This window comes from Bombus huntii, chromosome 18, assembly GCF_024542735.1.
Source record: "Bombus huntii isolate Logan2020A chromosome 18, iyBomHunt1.1, whole genome shotgun sequence".
NCBI classification, from domain to species: domain Eukaryota; kingdom Metazoa; phylum Arthropoda; class Insecta; order Hymenoptera; family Apidae; genus Bombus; species Bombus huntii.
In genome coordinates, this window is record NC_066255.1 from 204,430 (window position 1) to 210,187 (window position 5,758).

General features: G+C 42.0%; 1 pseudogene; it reads right to left on the reverse strand.

The window, feature by feature from the left end:
* Positions 1-4,214: 4,214 nt before the first annotated feature.
* On the reverse strand, positions 4,215-4,332 carry LOC126875615 (5S ribosomal RNA; annotated as a pseudogene).
* Between the last annotated feature and the right edge of the window lie 1,426 nt (positions 4,333-5,758).

Here is a 5,758-nt window from a genome sequence, read left to right on the forward strand (position 1 = left end):
GTTGACAATGAGGTACGTGGTAGTGATAAAAGTCGATTAATCTTTCTTTACGAAAGTTCAGAGATTCATCCGTTACGGGTTTCCTACGTACTCGCGTAAATACAGGCCAGTCAGAAATATAATTAATTGATCCTAACATCACCGTACAAAGGAGTTCTAATAGACTTCGCGAGGAAGAACGGAGAATAGTACGTGAGAGAATAAGCGAGTTGATTAGAGTCAAAAATTATAAGGTCTAGTAATTCACAGTTCGCGAGCCCTTTGTTACTCGTGAAGACGAACGATGGTTCAGATAGATGATTGGTAGATTTTCGAGGACTAAGTGAAAATACGGTCGCGGATCGGTATCCTTTACCCCTTATTGCGGATCGAGTCGCGAGATTGCAAAAGCGAGATATTTTATTAGTTTGGACACGGCAAGCAGGTTTCTCCAAATCCCTATACATCCTAATTCTAGGAAATATACAGCATTGGTTACCCTCGATGAGCAATTTGGACAATAAGTTGTTGTTTTCTTCAAATTCTTTTGTGCCTTTGTTCGACCCATTCGATGTCCTTTATTTGTGTAACATAAGTGCGTGCGCGTTTAATGTTTCTTCTGGAAGTCATTTTCCGGACTGCGATACTATGCTGACTCCGTCGAAAATGGGGATTCTTATATTTTCGGACAACCCTAATAATTTTGCAACTCATACTTGTCTAAATATTCTAATATTTATATTCTTCCTTGCTACAATTTTGTAAACCATCAAAGCGTTTACTACGGAAATCCTCAGGAGTAGTCGCACGCCAAGTCTTCTGTAGCATTTGACCCTTTTTAATTGTGGTGACATAAGAAATTATTTGGTCGGAGTGATCTGTACTACTCTTTCCTTCGTTGTATTCAGCAGCGGCTGCTGATTTCGATGTTGCGAACAAACGAAACGAGAGATCTTTCTTGAGATTCCTTTAACGTATAACAGCCAACGTGCCATTCGTACGTTGTCGTCTATTTCGATGATGTCCTAATTATTGCCGACTCGATAGATCAAGCTCTAAAAGGATTGCACACCGTACTAGATACCCTTGTAAAAGCCGGATTCTCCTTTAACTTTTCAAAATGATCTTTTCTAAAGGCATCGGTACTCTATTTGGAATATGTAATTTACGACGGAGAAGTTCGTCCCAATCCGGGTAAAATGCACGCCTTGAGTTCTTTACCTGCGTCAACGACCGTCACACAGCTGAGGCAGTTCATAGGTTTAGCCCTTTATTTCCGAAAATTCGTCCCTAAATTTTCACGGGTAATGAAACCCTTGTATGCGCTTACTTCCGATAATAAAACCATGACTTGGACGGATAGGCATGGAAAAATAAGGCAAAAGGTAATTTCCGCCCTGATCGACGCGCCGGTGTTAATGGTATTTGACCCGAACTATCCAATAGAACTTTATATCGACGCTAGTTCGGATGGATATGAGGTTATTTTAATGCACAAGATTGAAGGTAAAAATAGAGTAATAGAATGTTACAGTGTAGGAGGTAGCCCTGCGGAGTCTAGGTATCATTCTTACGAACTAGAAAGGTTAGCAGTTGTGAACGCCGTCAAGCATTTCCGTCATTACCTCCACGGACGAGAATTTCTTGTTGTCACTGATTGCAACTCCTTGAAAGCATCCAGTAATAAGGTACACTTGAATGACAGGGTTTACAGGTGGTGGGCTTACCTGCAAACTTTTACCTTTGACATTATGTACCGGGTAAAGGTAAACGAATGGCCCACGTAGATTCCTTTTCGCGAAATCCCGTAGACTTGGATCGCAGTACGTTCAGCAAAATTGTAGAGAAAGAAATTAACCTAACCGAAATCTCCGACGATTGGCTACTAGCGGAACAATGTCGCGACCAACAAATTTCTGAGATCGTCAATAAATTACAGACCGAAGAGCTCGCGGAAGACGCCGAGAATACGTATGAGTTACGGTTCGGCACCCTCCATCGTAAAATACAGAGAAAAGGTAGAACTCTCTGCTTGCCCATCGTTCCAAGAGGGCTTAGGTGATCCGTTATTAACCATGTGCAACAGTCAATTATGCACTTAGGTTGGGATAAAACGCTTGAGAAACTGTGCGAGTGTCACTGGTTCGAAGGAATGGCGGAGTATGTTCGCGAATTCGTAGAGAACTGTCACGCTTGTCAAGTTTCGAAAATACGAGCTGAATTACATCCTATACCTAAGACCAGCATACCTTGGCATACAGTTCGCGTGGACATAACGGGCAAACTAAGCGGTAAAAGTGGTTCGAAAGAATATGTCATTGTTTTGGTCGACGTCTTCACTAAATTCGCATATCTGCATCATACTCGTAAAGTAGATTTCCTTAGTACGGTTAAAGCACTATATCTTTATTCGGCAGTCCTTGCCGGATAATAGCGGATCAAGAGAGGTGTCCTAACGGGTAAAGAATTCCAAGATTTCTGGCAACGTAAACACTAAAACTCCACTTAATCTCAACCGGTGCGAGTAGGGCCAACGGTCAGGTAGAGCGTATTACGGGTACGTTGAAAATTATGTTCACGATCATAGAAACGACCGGGCGATCGTGGCTAGACGCGGTTGGCAAAACACATCTGGCTTATTATTATATCGACGACAAAACCCATTGGTAATCAAAAAAAGGAAAGGTACGCGAGCAAGTGATTAATAATTATAATAATTACTAGGAATTTAATAGCTAAAACTAATTCTGACTAATACATAATTGACAAAAAATAAGTACCTGAAGGAGTCGAAATACTAAGAACTACCAAATGATAGAATAAGGATAAAAATAACGAGACATTCAATATCTAAAGCGATATACGGGATCGCAGGAGATTAATTAAGCGTGACGATTGTAAAGAGAGCAGTGGATGTATGGTGCGTGCTATTGGCATGTAGAGTTATACGTATAGATCGACATAGATACGTCACAAATATCCATACGCCGTGTTGCCCTATGAGGCTTACTATAGGCCGTATTTCTAACCGTCGCTCGCGGTCCTACAGTGTCGTAGACGGATCGTCTTATCTGCCCGACGGAAGATATATAATGTATCGACGAGCGCATAGTTGTCACCAAGCAGCGAGTTCTGGAAACGTCGATTTTGGTCCGTTATGTCATACACATAAAGAAGGTGGTATATGTGATCATAGGCGCGAACGGTGGCGTGACCCGAGTGTGTGGGAGTCGTCTCCCAGAGAAGACAAAGAAATGATCGAAGAGCAATCAGTTCCTTCTGAAGAGTCAAACGTTATACGTCGAGAGGTTCAGACGAAGAAAATCCAGATCACTTAGTCTAACGCACACATCGAGAGATATCGTAAAGTCGGGTCGAAATTCTGTAACATATTAACTGTATTCATCGCCAAATAATTTGTGACGTTTATATTATTACTTATTGTTAAATGTACAAGCTATATTAACCTGTTAATACAGTGTTAAATTCATTGGACTACCTCTGTTATCTTAATCGAAACAGGGGAACGACTATTTCGCGGCGTCGATTAGCAGAATCGTAGCGAGAATTTACGCCTCTCGCTGACGCGTTTTCCGCGCGTCAAGCTAATTGCTAATTTTAATATTATGAAAATAGTTCTTCAATGATCTCCACTTTCCAAATATATTCTTCCGATTTTAAATAGTCTTTTCTCATTAACTTATTGATTTCCTCTCGTAGCTCCAAAACATTCTGTTTAAATCAAGAGATCATGTATGAGCAGTTTATAAATTCTGCAATAACTTCTTTAAATTGTAGATATTTTTCATGCAAAATGAAATCATAACGTTTTACACGTCATCCTATCACTACACTTAAAACACACAAACCCCTATCTATCTTTTTCTATTTTCTGTGAGCTTTTTTTTATATTTTATGTGGAGGAAATCCGCACGGACGCCAGGCCGCTTCTGGGGAAAGCGGCGTGGTAGTGTCGGACTCCAACCGACTAAAACCTCTACGATAACTGTCCCGACTGCGATCGAGAGAGGCCCGGGAACCGCTGTGAGTGTCGCAACGGGGCCTCCCCCGTGCGCTTAATACCACCGCTGATGGAGCGGTGCCGGGGTCGCCGTGCCAGGCAGCCCGGTTCCCCTACCGGACTGCTTGGTGGCCCCGAGGCGCTGAGCCGCCAAGCGCCCAAGCCCGAACCCAAGGGGGGGGGGGGGGGCGGGCACGGCGGACCCAGCGCGCTTCGCCAACGCCACACGGAGTTCCAGGCGATCACCCATCCAAGTACTATCCGTGCCCGGCGCTGCTTAACTTTCGTGATCTGACGGGAACGAGTGCACTCAGCGCGGTCAGGGCGTTGGCTGTTTTCTGTGACCTGCAATATATTTATGTATTTACGGGTTATCATTAGAGTTAGGGGCGTATACTGAACCTTTCCGCGAATTGGCCATCGTTGTGATGTACTAGAGATGATATTTACTGGTACAAATGTGATTATTACAGAGTGTGACAAGTAATAACGGCGGTTGGATGATCGAGATGTCGATGAATGAGATGAATTTAGCTTCAATAACGAATCCACGGCCGACGAGATGACGAATGCGATGTGATACACGATCCGGGTATGACTCGTCGGTATGAATCGCAGTCCAAGTGGAACTGCCCTTATATACTACTCCCCGTACCTCTCGGGTCAATCTCTGTTTTTAAGGGGGTATTCTAATCTAGAGGAATGCATTTCGGGCGATTTTTGAAGCTCTGTACAAACGAAACGAAAAATATTTTTACTATTTATTTTTTAGCATTTGTTTATTGATACTTTAAGAGTAGATAAAAAATTAACTGAAAAAATCTCAAAATTCAAGTTATGAACTGGCAAAGTGAGGGGTCTAAAAAAAGGGAGTCCTGGCGTGCATGATTGCAACCCTCCTGGCCATCTGAAGCAAAAAAGCCGAACGGATTCTTAATTAGTATAGATGCGGCTATAGCATGAACCTTGAAAAAGTCAAAATAATATTTTTTTACAAAATGGCGGCTATTTGAAAAAAATTTTCCTTTTTGGTATGTTTTTTGGACAATTCCGAATTTTTAAAAAATAGTAAAATTAAAAATTTTGATCTGAGCGTGGTTGAGTCGATAGAGGAATGTATGAAAAACATTCACACCAAATTTCAAATAAATCGGTTCATTAGAACTTGAAATATCGTGCAGGCCAACTCGAAAAAAGTAGTTTCGAGAAAAACCTCGGACACCCATACTCGGATTAGAACATAAACAACTATTCCGCAGTTTTATTATTTAAGTGCAGCTATAATAAAAAGTCTGGACCAAAGTATTGGGGACCTTCCCAAACGTTCCAAAAAAAGGCCCCGATGTCCTTTCATCTCCGGCATACATATATAAAATCTCCTCGCAAGATAGTACAACGTGAACTAAATTCACTAGATCGTTTAACAAGGGGTTCGCCACAATACAACGTTCCATTGTTGCCAAAGATGATGCAAATTAGAAGATAAAGCCTAGGCCTGTTTAATCGTCAAGTAAATGGAGTTTCCAGGTCAAAGAATGGGCTTTTTGACAGTGTCTCTGCAACACGGAGAGGTCGAAAACCACCACCAGCAACGTGGTTTACGACAGCATTAGATGACTATTCCGCTGCATAAATAGAATATGAAAAGCAAAATATTTCCAGTGCGATCCTATAGCGACGACACTCCTTCATTTCCTTTGACATCGGCAATAGGCCTCTACGCTGTTGCACTTCAATCACCGCCCCGTTCTCTCATCG